The sequence below is a fragment of the Neolamprologus brichardi genome, chromosome 15, assembly GCF_056152115.1.
Source record: "Neolamprologus brichardi isolate AB-2024 chromosome 15, ASM5615211v1, whole genome shotgun sequence".
Classification (NCBI taxonomy): domain Eukaryota; kingdom Metazoa; phylum Chordata; class Actinopteri; order Cichliformes; family Cichlidae; genus Neolamprologus; species Neolamprologus brichardi.
In genome coordinates, this window is record NC_142118.1 from 4,641,841 (window position 1) to 4,660,017 (window position 18,177).

Below are 18,177 nucleotides of genomic sequence, written 5' to 3' on the forward strand. Positions count from 1 at the left end.
GGTGAAGGGTTGGAAACAACATTCTTTACAGTCAAAGGAGTTCTGAATTTAGACAACAAAAAGCAAAATATCCCCACAAGCCACTGTATCGTCTAACCACAATACCAGTACTGATACTTCTTTAACACAGTTCATTAAACATGTCTGTTTGTGTTTTCAATTGTACAATCTGACCAAACTGACTCTGGGAATGGCTCTGGAGTCAATTTTTATAGAGCCACAAACCAAATGCTAGGATAGATTGGACTGTCTTACCTAATATAAATCATTGTCAATTGAGCATGCCCAATCAGAGCGTAATCTATTCTGTATAATTATCTTAACAACAGGATGCTATTTGTCTTCTGTAACGCTGACTGAATGGATTTTACTTGTTTGGTCAGAACAAATGGGATTCTGAGCAGCTGTTTGTCAATAGGAGATGTATGTTGTGTCACCATCCAGATCTAGCAATGGCTTTGACCAACTATGGTTTGAAGTTGAACGTTAACAATCGTTAATCCTTCTGACCCATTCCTAAATCCAATCGTTGAAACACCCGGTCAAGCAAACACCCGGTCAAGCACATCCACTGTGTAGTGTGAGTTTCCCAACTGCTATCAGAGTTTAGGCTAACACTGGCCTTGCTGCTCTTTGCACAGCAGTCCACCAAACTCGGTATCTGAGATATTGTTGGGTTTGCCAAACCCATCTGGTGCTCCTCTTAATAAAGGTCTCTTTCCTTGGATGCTAGAATTAAAAGCATCCACAATAAATCAATAACCAAGTATTTTAAATGACTCCAAGCAAATTAATGAAGGAATACAAAACCACCTAAGAGAATATAAATATATTTACTCATTTATCTTTTTATTGTTTAATCCAATGTCTACGGGGGCCCTGAGAGTTCAAATGCACCGCAACTTAAGAAAACACCAGTAAACAGAAAATCGCAGGAAAAGCACACAAAACACAGAGAAACTGTTTTTAAGGGAGACATAATAGGACAGAACAAAGACACATTTAATTTTCAAGCATCATCATTCAGGGTTCAAAAGACACGGCGGAGAAAAAGATGTAAGGTAAGGTGCGTTTTAATCGTGTGATCCATGTAACACTGTAGATCAGCGGTCTCCAACATTTTTTGCGCCACGGACCGGTTTATGCCCGACAATATTTTCACGGACCGGCCTTTAATGTGTCGCGGATAAATACAACAAAATAAAACTAGTACCGGTACCGAAAAAAAAGGAAGATTTATTCATAACACACGTGAAAAGACCCAGGAAAACCGAGTTAACGATCAAAACGATAACAAAATAACGCTGAAAACCGATAAAAACCCTGAAAACCATACATTTCACACCTGAGCCTTAACTCTCGCGGCCTGGTACCAAACGACTCACGGACCGGTCCGAGGCCCGGGGGTTGGGGACCGCTGCTGTAGATACATGCTTGCTATTAGCCTTTTACTGTTAGCTTGTTAGCTTGTCCCCAAAACACTCCCATTCTGTTTTGTGAGGGTATCAGAGTTGGATTTTTGGTGAGCTTTGTGGGTTTGTTTTCCCAGTTTCAATTACATTGTATATTCAGCTTCCATTGTGTTTTCTGTGCTAGTGTTGTCGCGAAGGGCGAACTGAGCCTCCACGTGTACGAACCATGACGGGGGGTCATGGAGCCAAAAGTCCGGCAGTTTCAGCGCCACAGCGAACGTAGCTGCAACAGGAGGCGGAGGTCCGGCGGCCGCTGATGCATCCATAGCGGAGTCTGCGTTATCTGCGGCCCGTTGCATGCTCAAGTCAGGGGTCACCAATGTGGAGGTAAGCATCGACGACACAGAGCTCTCAGTTCTCACTCCTTCTTTATTCGTCTCCAACATCAACTGCACATATCGCGCCACAAAACACAGGAACACACTTCCTCAACATTGGGTGTGAGTGGAGCCCTCTAGTGGTCCACCACAGTGTAGCATTTCTCTATTAACTAGTGTTTCTTAAGCTACAATGCATTTCAACCTTTCGTTTCAGCTTTTTTCTACTGCAACACAAGGACAGTGCCGTTTCTTTCCATCACCCTGTACGTGACATCATCTGGCTTTAGCTTCAGCCTTTGAACACAACACGTATCTGTTGCCATTACATTCATTAACTGTAATACAAACTGGTTTGATTGAATTGGTTCAAGCGCACAACGGTCAAATCGAGCCACTTTAACACATCGTCTAATAATTATGTCCCAGATGGTGGATACAGTATGCTATGATGTAAGCCTCGCTGCGATAGAAGCCTGCATCTTCAACCTCTCCGTTTCTTTTGAAGTCCCCCCATGGGGGTGTGGGAGCTGGGCGATGGTAATGAATCAAGCTGAGCCATAATGAATGTCCTTATTCAAGTCTGCTTTGATGAAATTCCACCTGACTGATCTCAAATCACAGAACAAAACAGCGAGAGCTTGCTCGCAACTGTTATGAAAGCTATACCGACTGGCAACTTGATGGAGAGCGCTGAGCGACTCCGAGGATCCCTTCAGGATACTTTTTCTGTTTCTTCCCTTCGCGTCTTCCTTTTCCCTTCCTTCCTTATTCCTCTGTGATCACTGAGTAGGATGAAATCAGATGAGTGTGTCTAAAGTTGCACTACCATTTCAAAGTCAAAGATCCGTCACAATACACCCAGAGGAGAGACATAACTCGCTGTTTCGTTCCTAAACCGGTGCTACATATATGCAGAAAAAACTTGTGAGCTCCATGTAATAACTTAGCTGCCAATCTGTCTATATTGAATCATCATAAACTATGACAACCATCCAACAACAACATCATAAATTTCAGCCAAGTGATGGTTGTCATAGTCTTTGTCGCTGTGCTTCGTTTGGCCACGGAACTGAGCAAAAGGCCTGTTTTACACTTCAAATGAAACGAGGTGCTACGGCACAGTCAACATGCTTTGTAGAAGTCTGGGACGCATCTGCAAGCCCCCAGTATTCCAGAGAGCTTGAAAAGACTGCCAGGAGTAACAAAAGAAGTAAGTAATTATAGAGAGATCTCAAAGACAAAGCATGCAAATGACTGCCAACGGCATTTAAGAGTGGATAAGACCAACTGCTGCTGCCACCACTGCTGCTGCTGCTGCAGGTTGTTTTTGTGATGGTTTGCTTTGCTACCTTCAGTTTTTAATTGGGCTTGTAACAATGTAGTGAAACTGGATTTGAAACTGCAGCGTAACTCCCAGTACGACGCCATTTGTCGCTTCGATTTCCTGTAAAGGCTGAAAACCCAATTTCAGATTAATTTGATTTTGATGATTTCTGGAACAAAGTCCTTAGAAGAATTTTAGCATCATGAGGTGCTTATTTGCTCTGTTGATCAGAGCAAGATCACAAATACATCGAGACTGTTGCTGGTGACCTAAAAGTACGACGAATATATGCTACCATACAACACCAATGATGAAAAAAATCACTTTAAAATGTTGTATGTGAACTATCCCAGAAGGGAAAAGGGCAACAATGGGCTTTTCCTTATTCAATATATATAAAATCAATCAGGTGAGGAAAATCTTGCCTATTCACGGTCATAAAGCACTTTGGGTGAAGGCAGCAGACAGCAATTGGCTCCTCAAGTCCAGTCATTCTAAACAGGTATCACTTTAACAGTGATTAAACTGACCTCAGGCTTACAGCGCTTTCCTGGTACATACCCACACACACACTCAGACCGAGACAATACTTTTAAACATGCAGTTCTGTAAAAGAGTTAGGCCTCAGCAGCACACTTGAACAATGCAGTATCAACCAATTCGGCCGACAGGAAAGCTGAAGCGCGTTAACACAGACACACGCCCGCACACATCCACAGAAATAGTGCAAGTCCCTAAGCCTGGAGGGTGGGTGACAGAGCTCTGTGCTGGGCAGCAGTAGAGGCAGATGCAGCATTCATGCAGCCTGAGGGCATCGCTGGGTATTCAAGCTTCACTTGGCCTCTTCTACAGTGCCCTCTGATGCCTTAACCCCATCACCAACACACACACACACACACACACACTATCAGCACAATGGCAGTCAGGCCTTTCCAGCTTTGGACAAGAGACAAATTGGGAAAGAAGTAGAACAGGCTCAATGAGCGCAGACAAGTTAGACTGAGAAAACTGTAGAGGATGTAGGTTATGTTTGACTGTCTTCCTTCTACTTGTAATGCTATGTGAGTATCTAGGTTAACTCTTTCTTTGTGTGTCTATGTGCGTACGCATGTATGTGTGTGTGTGGGTTCAGGACAAAGAAATTACACAGCTTTATGAGCGTCAGCACAGTAGTTTAGATTCATGGCGTGCATCCTTTTCACTGTTTGTTTCTGAATGCTAGATACCAGCAGATTATATGCATGTCCATAGGGTTGGGCAACTGAGTGAATATATGGCGTCAACTGGCTGAGTCCATTGGTGCTTGCTTCTGGACAAGTTGATCGACTTGTAAGACACAATCAGCACTAGAAGGTGGTGGCATTCCTTGAGCTAGAGAGGAGAACAGTAGAGTTAAGGTTATGGTTGGGGTGTGGGCGTCAGGGTTAACCCTAAAGCTTGATTTAGACCCGATGTGTAGTTACATTTCTCGGGCAGTGCAAGTCCGGTTAATAAGCAGGCTAATAAGCCTAGACACAGCTTCTTATCATGCATGAATGCTCAGTGTAGTGCTGTCAAGACCTGTAACTGTACGGTTGACATTAAGTCCTGGAAAACAAAGAACAAAGTCTCTACTCCTAATACAAGAAGTTTGTCAGCTATCAAGCCACCTCAGGCCCCATGCTAGCTAAACTAGCAGCATGTTGCTAGTAGAGCATTAAAAAAATAAAAATAAATCACATCTTCATTTAAAGGCTGCAGACCTTCACCTGATTGCATGCTCATATTGTCTAGTTTAAGACAGAAATAATCCCAAATAGTGGATTTTGCATTCTTTACCACAACAAGTGAGAATTTACATGTGCAGTTGCCTGGCGGTTAAAATGGTGTTCAAATCCACCATGCCTTTCTTGCCGGGTCATTTCTGTGTGGAGCTTGCCTGTTCTCTCCGTGTCTGTGTGCGTTCTCTCCGGCTACTCCAACTACTACCGATCCAAAGACGTGCAGTCAGTGGGGTTAGGTTAACTGATGATCCTAAATTGTCCGCAGCGATTGGTTGTCTGTTTTTCTGTGTTAGCCCTGTGACAGACTGGCGACTGTGCAGGGTGTACCCCGCCAACTGCCCTATGGCAGCTGAGATTGGCTCCACCCACTGCGACCTTGACTTGGGTAAGAGGAAGAGAATGGATGCACGGACATTCGGTTATAAATTATAAATTATAAACTATTATAAAGTCATGTCAAAAACATCTGTATTTTCATTTGTGACATGTAAAGAGACGGCACAGTAGAATCACTTAATTCTTTAATCCTTAAAAGGCAACAAACATGAAGCCCACACACACACACACACACCATCACCTACACATTTCTATCTATCCTTCTCTATTGTTCATGGTTATCTCTCCTCTGTCAGGATGTCTCTTAAATACACTCAATCTCTCCCTCTGTCTTCCCACTCTTGCAGACAGACACACACACACCTCATTCTGTTACTGACATACCAGGCCATGCAGAAAACACAAGGGAAGCCTTTTTTAAATCCTGGGACCAAAACAGCAAAATGCAATAACCTGGGACAAAAGTGCTGACATCTGAAGATGTGTTTGGCATTCAGACAGACTGCTCGATCGCAGCTGAAATGAACAGAAGCGACAGACCGAAGGGATCGCGAGACCCCTGACAATAAAAGAAAGACAGATACTCCTTCAATTGCTATTTTCACCCGCTGCATAGTCACTGGGCCTTCAGCCCTCATTTTCCTTTTCCTGATTTTCATTCTTGACTCTTTTTTCATCAAATCCCCTTTTAATTCCAATAATTTACCCATGTGTGTTGTCCTTTTATCCTCACTTCCTGCTTCACAACCACCTCTAGGTCTCTCTACACTAGTCTCACCTTACCTATGGTTACAAGGCCTGTCTTCTTTCATCCTCTTCCCATCTTTGTTCCTCCATTGTTTCATCTATTCCAGCTTCTATTTCCCGCTCTATAGTCCTCTCTTCTCTCTCTTCATATCTCGTCTCTATGCAGACCTTGTTTGCCTGCTTCCTGACTCGGCTTCTTGATTAGCAAGATCGACCAGCAGAAGTCTGCCAGACACTTTGTTAAAACAGCCAATGAGTCTTCAAGAGGTTTCCGTATAAATAGAAGGCTGAATCAGACAGTTCAATTACAGATAACACATTCCCACCCTTGAATTTCAAATGCTATTTAGCCACCGACAGAGAAATGGAGATTGTGGCCGGTGAAACGTGAGGTCAAGCTTTAAGGAATAAGAAAGCTGCACTAACAACCAACGCACACTTGAGTGTGCATAGCAAAGGCAGTGTGAGATTGTCTTTTTCTGGCAACACTATTCAATCCACCACGCCACTGCACTCTTACATAATTGTGAGTTTGCGTGAAGAACGAAAGCTGCCTCCTCATAGACAGCAAGAGCAGTCTAGTGCACAGCCATAGGGACTAAAATAGTTAGTCATGTGTTCATTATCGCTATCCTCTTTTAAATGCTCACCCTGTATCCAGAAACATTAAACAGAAGAGGACCTTCGAGTGGGTCCGTGCAAGTGTGTGTGGGTGTGTGTGTGAGAGAGACAGAGGCAGAGTATGAGGGGAAGGAGGTTGTGGGATTGTGATAACTTCAAAAGGTTATTATTATTATTACTGAAGGCTGAAGCCATGCTCTGGCATCCCTTAAGCTTTGATCATTATGTAAAGCTGTTGTGCTCAGCGCTGGCACTGAATACATTACAGAGTGGATAACCAGGGAGTGTGCAAGCAAGCATACATGAACCAACACATTGACTCAGCTTCGTAGTGTCTTCCGATCCAAAGCAACACGCCCTATTATCTCTAAAAGACGAGCACCCTTAATCTCACATCGACGCGTGATTGGGACACGGGGGGTGGAAAATTAGATATTTAAAGGTGCGCTACAACTATTTCACACATGGAGGTCAGGACGCTCACACAGAGGACAGATCTGTTTTTGGCTTTGGAGTTTTTATCAAGTTCAAGAACATAATGATATCATCAGCGTTACTTCAGCTCTACTTTGGAGACAAAGAAATCCTGCAGTAAAATAAAAAACAGAGGGAAAGAAGGATTAAGAAGATGGAATACTTTTGGATCTAGATCATCGTACGTCAAAATATCTTGGCATCTTGTTGCATCAACTTCTACTATTCATTTGTTAGACCTCACTTGTGCCCCGCTGAAATTCTGCACTACTAGAGTGCTCCTGGTAGTGTTTTATATGTAAATCCTGTGACTCTGAGAAGTGACAGTTCTCAAAGATCAGACAGCGAAGTTAGTGCATAAACTGTGTTCATAATTTTATAAAAAAGAAGAAGCTCAGGCTAGGAATCTCGCTGTGCTCGTCAACATCATTTCCAGTGAAAACCTAGATATGGTGGGACTTAAGATGTCAACACTTTACCTAGCAACAGCAAGTGCTTCAGAGAAGCATACCGAAAATGAGGTCAGTGGTGCTTAGAGCACAAAAAAAAGGTTTTCTGTGGATCACAGGCTGCATAAAAGATGGATGGAGCAACCATGACATCACCCACTGGGTTTCTGGGCTTTACATTTTGAATCGTCAGTACTTTTACAGTCGCCATGTTAGTTTGTTGGAGCTAGAAGTTGGCATATATGGACGAGACGGTGGAGTTGTTGGTGAAGTTATCGGCTAACACTTCCAAACCTAGTTAACAAGCTGCATTAAGTACAGGTGTAATGCATAGAAACAAATACGTGTTAATGAGTGCAAAGTAACTGACTAATAGTACTAATTTACTAATTAGTACTAATTTAACTAAACTGAAGGGCAAACTTATTGAGCAGGCTGTTAAACATGGCAAACTATATTATGATTCTACTAAAAAGTCATCTGAAAGGTACCTAAAGCACCACCCGGTGTACAAACTCCCTTTAATTAATTAATTTTAGTGATGCCTGGACGTAGCTACAATGACATCACCCAATGGTTTGTAAAGTCCCATTTTGAAGCCTCGAGATTAGAGTTTCCACCATCATCATCATCTCAGTTTTAAGAAACCTGGTGTAATAAGGAAGTTTGAGTCTGACTCTGAAACCGCATGCACAATGGCTAAAGCCTTGTGAGTGATAACTCATTAGCCAGAGAGCGTTTGGTTTCATGATCCTATTTTTTTTTACCATAGTATGACCAGGAAAGTGTTTACAGAAGTCAAGGCAAAGTCATTTTCCTGTAGACTTTCACAGGACCAGAAGTTGATTTTGCAAACACAGCTATCACACTCTGGTGCACTTTCACATTGGCTTAATTTTTGCAACCTAGGAGCTATGCCCATGTTCATGTCTTTGATCTTGACACGTGCCAATCCAGTTTCCAATTGTTCACTTATAAAATAATTCTCTGAGGACACAGTTGTAATATCCATATAGGCCAAACTATCTGTATCAAGCTGTAACGTGCGTCTTGATGGTGTAAAGTTGATAGTTTTAACATGCGAGTGAGTGGAAATTGACTCTCTTCTGGAGTCAGCCTCAAGTGGTCACTAGAGGAATTGCAGTTTTTGGCACTTCAGCATCTGCTTCATTCTTCAGCCCTGAAGGTTGCTGCGTGCTGCGGACACAGATCTTATGATTGATAACCAATGGTTTTACTGTAAACTAATCCCTCTGTACTCACTTGTAACAATACGATTATTACAAGAATATTGTGGCATGGTTTAGTGCTCAGTTTAATCAGCACAGTTTACTACAGAATACAGAATAACTTCAAGTTATATTTTATGTTTACACAATCTGTTAAACAGACATGAATGTTTTTTCCTTTTGGGGGGGTGGGGGTGGGGTGTGTCTCTTACACATTGTAGGGCCAGCCCTAAAAGGTACTCTCCTGCCACTGTAAGTGAATACCAGATGTTTAAGACGTCAACAGATGTAACTATCAAAGCAACATATGCACTGCAAAAGGTTATCTTTGATTCACACGAGTAGCGTGCAAAAGTGTGACCCGTATTGCAAAAAGCATGTTTAAAATAATGTATTTATTCTCATTGCTGAGTTGCTATATGCTGTATCTATGCTAGCACTGTACCTATTAAAGCAGGAAGTCGGGAGCTGTAGGTCTACTAAGCAGACTTTGATATCGGCTTTGCAAGTCATGTTTTCATTGCAGTATTTAACAATTTTCACACCTCACCTCTAATGCCTTGTACTGCCTCACCTACAATCTTAAAGTCCAAAACATATTCTGTTATCATACAGAGGCAGGGAAAGCAGGAAATGTGTATTGCAGTAAATATCTGGCATTATGCTGGCATAAAGATCTAAAATGATTAATAAAATAGCTGTGGATTACATTTTTGGTTGAATTATTCCATTAATTGACTAACTGTTTGTGTCCGGCTTGCTTTTATAAGAATAATCATTCTACAAATGATTGGTTGGTCCTATCTTGTTCTATCCTATCATGTTATTTATTGTTAGCTGTGTCTATTGGGCTATTAGTCCTTGTATATCCCCTGCCAGAGTAAAATATTCTGCAGACTGCATTCTTCAGCGTATATCCCGTGTTTTGGGATAAAATACAGTCCTCCTGACTGCATTAGAAAACATGTTATTATTGCCTCTATTAATAGAGTGTCGCTATTAGGGTGATTATGAGCTTAGGAGGGGAACCCTTGCTCAGAGGGCCTAGCCACCACTTTTAATTTTCGTCTACACCATCTAATCCGAGAGCCACACTAAACTTGAAAACAAGCCATCTGTTCCTGCCCTTACCTGGCCTACATTGGCCGGAGCACACTCAAACTCTAGCTGCAAGAAGGAAAACACGGGCAGTGCAATAAAACTGTCTTGCACTGTCATCATCACTGTCACACTCCGGAGTAGATGTGCCGTAGTGCTACAATAAAAGCGACGCTGTCGTGGTAATAATAATACTGATAATAATACTAATAAAGAAATATAGCAGCACGAGAGCCTACTAGGCTAAACTCGCCAATGAGCACCATACACGCACACTGTGAGCCCCCAGATCCATTACAACGATTCCCCCCCTTCTCTTTCTTCGACCTCCAGCCAGTGATAGCAGTGGTTCTGGTAAGCAACAGTAACATAATTTAAGAAAACCGGGCATTACACAGGCCCTCAAAATCTATTTGCAACATACAGAGATGTGATGCCCACCCAGTTCAATACCAAGGACAGCGGTCGACGCTCGAGAGAGCCTGACAGCCATGACAACACATGCACTACAAAATGACAGATTTATTTCTGCACGATGCATCGTAAGCAGCTACGTGAACATGCCCCGAATGATACTGCTTTGTTTATGAAGCATTAAACCCACGGACAGGGGGCTAGACACACAAAACCCTCGGAGATGCATTTATAGAGAAGCTTTTTGCCCCCCTGCAAGAAGCATCAACAGCCACATTTTCCCCCTTACCAAATCACGTCGTCAAAATGGCTCTATCGAATAAAACGCCCCGCACTTACCTGCTTTTCCCGGGGTGGAAGAGCTCACATGTCCCGTAGCTTATTTTAGCCTGTTAGTGTGGGTATTATCAATGTGGTGGGCACCGTTATGTGTCTGCCAGCGCCATGTTATTATCACTAAAGTGGAGGACTGTGCGGTCCTGTGCGCTACATCCGGGCTGTTGGAGAGAGCGAATGAGCGCAGTTTGTGGTGGCGGAGAGGGCGGAGAGCGCTCTGGATATATGTGGAGCACCTGTGCAACAGAGCAGGGACAAGTTTCAGTCACGTAGGTGTGCTGGGAGAGCTACACATCGAGCATATTCAATAAACGTCGGTGTGAAAAACCTCTTTCTTTTTTTCCCCCTTCCTGTCGTCTATTGTTGCTATGGAGAGTACCAGGGCAGTATAGCTGTTTGGACTAGCTTAATGTAATACACGAGAAGCTGAAATAGCTTACAAATACACACGAATAAACTGTTACAATAATTAGCTTAAAATGGTATAGTATATCATAAATTTGCTTTTAAATTGTTTATAAGTTGTTGACGTGTTCTAAAGTTTAATTATATTTTCAGTAATAACGTTAAATAAAAGTTAAAAGACGGAAACAGCTTAAAGTTGGCTTAATGGTTCTGGCAGCTAGCTTGAAGTAACGGCTAAATCGTTGGAATCACTGACCGGTAGTACTAATGGTGTAAATAGAAAAAATGGATAAAGCAGGGATACGCCACCTGCAAGCTGACCGAAAGTAATGAGAAAAATGATTGATAAATTGCTATATAGTAGAGTATATTAGTGTTGTGATACTGCAGAAATTGCTATTGATGCAATACCAAGTAAATAAAGGGCCAGTATCAGTACCGATATTGATCCTTTTACCCTATAAAGGCAGCACACAACAAAACACACCTTTTAGATTTTCATGTGTTTTGAAACTGGGTTTGTTGGAGACCTGGAATGTAAATGTGTTTGTCTCCAAAGCATTTTGGGTCACACTCTGTTGTTTGAATGTGCTGTAGGCTGTTTAAAAAATAGACCTAGTAGTCAACACAAGAAGGTTCAAACATTTTAGTGCATTTTTGAAGTATATTTTTTAAAATTTCCAATAATAATTATTATTATTTCTTTAACAAAGTTCATTGGGTTACATACTGAACTTAGAGGATAGAAAAAAGTATCGATGCTATCACGCTAGTATCGATTCAATACCAGTACCAGTGGTTGGTATCAGTACTATCAATATTTGAATTGATCCCCTCACCTCTGGACTATATACCTGATAAGAAGATAAGCTAAAGTACTGGCTAAATAACATTAGACAAATAATGTTGAAAGTCAGTTGAAAGTAACGGTTAAAAATATAATTTTAAATATTATACAGAAGCTAAAAAAAGAAATATAGCAGAGTGTAATGGTTGAAATATATAAAAGTGAGGGTAAACAATTTAAATTTGCAGTGATTGATAAAATGCTAGTAATAGACAAATAGCTGAAATAGTTAAATAAAGTGTAATGACTGATAAGTTTCTGCCACCAGGTAATGCATGGAAGTTAACTTGATTACATTACATTTCAACATTTCATTTGATTGCAAATGTCCTCTTGGCCTACATAATATCAGCTTTTAGTCCACAGGGTTGTGGATTACAAGAAATTAAAAAAAAAGAATGACAATATCAACACAATTAATCCTTTGAAAACAGACAAACAAATACAGGAAGAGGAAAACAGTGAAGCTATGTCAGAGATCCTTTACTAATAGCAAGCACTGTAAAAACAAAATGTAATGAAAAATGAAGCAATGAAGTTTCATGCACTTTAAGAAAATTCTCTTTTAAGTTGTAATTTTAGGAAGCTGATTTAGGCATGATGATAGAAGCAAATATATCAGTACAGATGTTCTTCCACTGAAAGCTTTAAGGACACACACAGTGTGACAGCCTCTGCCAGCTCCCACTGTGTCACAGCCCTCATTGATCTTCCATCTCTTTTTCTGACATGTTGTTTGTAGCACAGGGCTCTTCCCTAGACTATGGTAAGCGAATATGGAAGGGCAACAGCCACTTTCTGCCACTCACAGCACATTCCTTATGTCTGCTCTGCTCTTTTAAACCGAGTACTAGAAGGAAAGTAGAGGGAGAAAGCATCCATAATGCAAGATCTGCCTCTTTGTATTGCTGTTAAACACTTGGATCAATGAAACAGCTGCCAGCACATGTGTTTTATCACCATCTTTCTTCTTCTTCTCCGTCTACTGTACAGATGAAGACTTTAAAACTGTCCATCTTTCAAATATATGGTATTGGAGGTGCATTCCTGTCCTCACTACACACATGTGCAACATATGTCAAAGCCATGCTTACAAAAGAAAGGAAACCCTTCAAAAACAGTTCCTCAGTATTAACTGATTTCCTGTCCCACTGATTTGGCCTTTTGTGATCAGATCATACTGCGCTTGTCTGCTCTGTCTCCCACGGAGATTGCCACCACCCATAAAGCTCTTTGGAGACATGCGAGCTCAGGGAAACACCCTTTCAGAAGACTATTCCAGGATATGCGACACTTATTATGGGGTTTACAGACAGCCACATCTGTCAAAGGAGGGGCAGTGGTGTTTTTGGATGGTAATTGAGCTTTCAATCATAATAAAATTGAATTGTGGACAGAGCTGCATCCAGGATGAAACAGCTGATTTACCATCTCTGAAAAAAAATCAAAACACACACACACACACAGAGACACACTACAGCTTTGAAGTCTGGTTAAAATTTGAGGGTGATAGCAAGATTTGGGAACTATGCCATACTTGGATGGTGAGGCTGATGAACTGGATTACACTGCTGAGGAGTTTAATAAATTGTACTGATATTTTATTATAGTAGTTCTGGAAGAAAACTCCAGAACTACTATGTTTACTGTGATTTCCACAAAGGAATCAGCTGACCTGAAAAAATGAGCCGATCCAATGACCTTTTTGAGATCAGGGGTTTGCCCACCACATGACTGCAACCTCCCCTGTGAATATTTGACACCTCCATCTAGTGGTGGATTGTGGGAGTACGCAGGTCACGACAGTGCAGCTGCAGGAGTTTTAATGTGGTTTTTTGTTATTCTTGGAACATCAGCCCAGGCATCTCTGTTTGAATAATGTGATCTTTTCTGATACTAAACTCATTTCACAGTGGCCCAGATATGATGATTGGAATTTCAATGCACATACATAAACATACTCAGGTTTACACACACACACAAACATGCTACTGTCCCCATGGCAACTGAAGCAATAACCGTGTATTTGAAACTGTCTCCCTCACTCTTACTCCACTCTTACACACTCTTTGATTTACTCTCTCTTCTTCACTCCGTGTTTGAAGGCACAACACCATCTTTAGCTCTTGGTGGGAGCCACAGGTTATTGCTATCGGATGGAAAACTACTCCTCTGACTAAACACTCCAAACCATTACCTGTTGTAGGATTACCACGAAGAGCTGTCTCATTCCACACATTCAGTTTTTTTTCTTGCACATGTAGTTGGAAAGAAGGGGTAAAGAGACAAAAGTATAAAGTTGAGGGCAGTACTCATTTGACAAGTGTTGAACAAACACTTGGAACAAAGCCCAGAGCTTATCAGAGACTAATGCCACTGTTGTTGCTCTGGAAAACCCTGCTCCTGCCAGTATGCTCTCTTCTGCCTAACAGCAGCACGCCTCACGGGTTCCTCCTTTTTCCCTCAGCTACCCCATTGGCTGAAACTACAACAAGAGATCTTCTGCAAGTGACATCATTACTCCCTCTCCCATTGAGCAGCATATGTCGTGACCACATGGTAAACTTAAATGAAGAGATGTAGTTTGCTTTCTTATTCAAATATCTATATATATAATATATAGATATATAGATATATAATATCTGTTACAGTTGCATTATATGCAGTGTTGGGAAGGTTACTTTTAAAATGTATTCCATTACAGAATACATGCCCCAAAATGTATTCTGTAACGTATTCCGTTACGTTACTCAATGAGAGTAACGTATTCTGAATACTTTGGATTACTTAATATATTATCATGCTGTTTACAACTACATGAATGTACTATTTCTGTGATTTATTACTGTTACTGAAGGTCCGCGGCTCCGAACCGTAGTAAAGGGACCTCTGACTACGGTTCCGTGTCGGGCTCGAAGCCGAAAACTAGCTTTACTTTGTTGTCTGGGTCACTTTGCTTGCGAGAGACAGAGAGAGGCGTTGAAAGGCTGCTCCAACAGAACTTATTGTTTTTGGAGGAAAACACGAACACGGTGTACAGTCGAGTCTTAATAGCTTACTTACAACTGGGCTCGTCAGGCACTCTTCTTGGCTGCAGTGGTTATTATTATATTTACATGCTTCCAGCTCCCGTTTTTGCTCGATGACAGCTCGTACTTTTCCTTTTTCTCCCTCCCTCGCTCACAGACACATAACGTGTATGGCAGTCCATTCTCCCTGCAGCACGGACTACACTGCCTATGATGCTACATTCTTTAGAGCTATACCGGTAGCATTCTGCCTATTAGCTTAGCACAATAACAACAGGCGCTCTCTCACCCAGGAAACACGCAGAGAGAGAGCGTCACCCTGTAACCATGGCAACCGTAACGCTGCCGCCTGGAACAACAGAACGTAGCTGTCAAACAAAACCCAAACAGGCCTGACCCGCCACAATATGAAACAGGAAAATACCGCCGTGTAATCCATTTATTTCAAAAAGTAACTGTATTCTAAATACCACCTTTTTAAACGGTAACTGTAACGGAATACAGTTACTCATATTTTGTATTTTAAATACGTAACGGCGGTACATGTATTCCGTTACTCCCCAACACTGATTATATGTAAGCTGCAGTTTTTGTTTTCAGACTTGATTGAGGAAGAAAACGTCAGTTCATGCCCTGGAGAGGCCAACCAGGAGAGGAGACATAAACTAAGTGTTATTGATTGTTTCTTTGGAAGTATCCTATCCTCTCACTATGCAGCCCAACCAACAACAAAAAAGAAGAAGTCTTCTGATCCTTACAGGAATACCCTTTTTATATAGCTATAAGGTGGTAGTAAGTATATGAAACTTCTCCTTTTGCCCAGCTGCTTCTAGTTTGAGCTTCACTTTTAACAGCAAGTGTTCACCCCTCAAAGGTTATCGTGGCTTATTCAAGCACAACGGCGCTTCGCTTTAGCCAGTTAGTACATTTAGAACATTGCTTTAGCTTAGCATTAGTTAACATTTGACCTTCAGAAGGCATCTCAAACTGTAAGGTGTCATTTTTAAACCAGTTTTCCCACCTGGGAGCAACAAAACTAGGCCTAAATCTTAAAAATATAAAAATTAAAAATCTAATTACGGCAGACAAACAAGGTCTGGCCATCTGATGAATGAAAATCTACTTTTACTTTTGAGACCATATTTTTGTGCAATGTACCAGTGGATAAACTGAATTCCAACGACAGAAGACTCCTGTATATCCTTCTGGCCGCAAGTAAAAAGCCTCTTACGAGAAGATGGCTTAAGCCTGAACCACCAACGATAGAAGACTGGATACATTCTGTACAAGAGATCTATATGATGGAAAAAGTGTCTTCAGAGGGATACCTTCTACGAAATATGGTCTAAATGGACAGACTATGTTAAGCATATGAGGTGTGATTTTGTATATGATGTTACAACCCTGAGTAATACGTAAACCTACCTGCCCTGCTGCCTCCTAACCCTAGTTTGGTTTTTTTTGTTGTTGTTGTTTTTGGTTTCTTCTTCTTTTCTTTTCTCTTCTTTTTCTGTCTTCCTTATTTTTCAATTATAAGTTAAAATGTGACAGCAAAGAAAGTGTAAAAAGGCAAACTATTGTTATGTTCAACAGCTGTCCCAATAAAAGAGATAATTTAAAAAAAAAAGAAAATCTACTTTTGTGTTCACTATTGTTTCTGTTTTGGTCTCCACCAACTCATAAGACAGACAGTGTGAATTATATAGAGCTTTTTTTTCATTGTTTGGTAGTCATGCTTGACAGAGGAAAAGCGAATCATCGAAAAGAATATCAGCCAGTAAAAACTAGAACTTTAAATTTTACTAACAAAAATCATCTTCTGCTTTAAATGTCAGCATTTGATTTAATTGTGATAAATATATAATTTAATCAAGATGCTAATAACTATAAAATTACTATTCAGTATGTTTTGCCTTGTTCACTGTTTGTTGTAATGAGCTGAGCAACAATCCCGTTGGGCAAATGGCAAACATTCATCTATTTGTTATCTAATTGTGGAAACTATTAAAAATCAATTTTTAAAAAAAGAGCTACACAATTTGCCTTGTAACAGCTTAAATGAGATGACGAGACATTAGGATTTAATCAGCCCAGATGCTCAATTTAACAAATTCTAGTGCTGCCACACACACATACACTGCCAGAGGCTGCAACTTCCCCAGACTGTCCAACGTGACACTGTAGAGCCGCTGGGCTCCCGGGGTTGGCTGCTCTCAAACACTCATGAAGAATTAATGATTGTAAATGCGAGTTAACACGTGTGCCCATGTGCATGAAGGCAGAACACAAAATGATGCAGAATCAGCCAGTTAGTGTTGTTTCTATGCAATTTATGATGTGAACTCGTCAAACAACATCATAAACATTTCAGAGATTAGCATGTCACTTTAACAGCATATAGCATAAGCATGAGATAAAGCATTAAAGTGTGTAGGTCAAAAGTGTTAAACTCTTTGAAGTTTGGAGTCCGGTTAAAACCAGCACAAAGTGCAGGCTTTTTTTATTTGTTATTAATATTCTTGACGTAGTTTGGAGCACAATTATTATTTTTTATTACTTTTTTATTTATGTTGATATAGTACATGTGTATTATTTGTTTCATTGTTTAGTAAACTGGTGTAAATGTTGGGTAGGAAATATCAAGTAAAAAATGTGTTTGATTGCAAGTTTTCTGGAAAAAAATTATAATATAATTAAGTAACATTATATTTAAAATCCCCATATATGATTCCCTATATGCCTATACATGGTCAAGCAAGAGGCATAGTATTAAATAGCTCTACATACTTTTATTATCACTTTGACCTTCACATCATTCTGTTGATCTTGAAGGAGAGATCAAAGGTCAAATGTGACAAGGTATTTAAAATCCTTATGTCAACAATACACACCATTAGTGTATTAGCGTAAGTATCATCGTTTCTAAGTTATAAGGCTTTTGGTGGATGTTGGGCAAATTGACACGCAAACACTACCAAAAACATAACCTCCTTTGGTGGAGGTAAAAATGACGCCTTCAAATGTATTCCTTTAATTTACTTTATTACAAGTATGCACATGTTCCCTTTTAATGAACCATTCGTTTGCAGAACAGATGATTAACAGCAATGTCTTTGTACCATTAAGTCTTTTTTTCTAAGTTGAGTTTGCATTCATGTGCATGCAAATATTAATTAGACTGATTGGATCTGCATAAGCACAATTTAAAATACTTTCAAATTCCATGACTGTCTCACTTTGTAACCCTCACAGCAGAAAGCACTGCATGGAAAAATCAGAGCAATTGTTGAGCATTATTATACATAGTAAGCCA

General features: G+C 40.6%; 1 protein-coding gene across 1 annotated transcript in view; it reads right to left on the reverse strand.

Moving 5' to 3' along the window:
• pak5 (p21 protein (Cdc42/Rac)-activated kinase 5) overlaps positions 1-10,995 on the reverse strand; it is a 76,571-nt gene extending 65,576 nt beyond the window's left edge. Inside the window, exon 1 of the mRNA XM_087851953.1 lies at positions 10,587-10,995. The gene's annotated coding sequence lies outside the window, so the exon portion shown is untranslated. The remainder of the gene's footprint in view (positions 1-10,586) is intronic.
• Between the last annotated feature and the right edge of the window lie 7,182 nt (positions 10,996-18,177).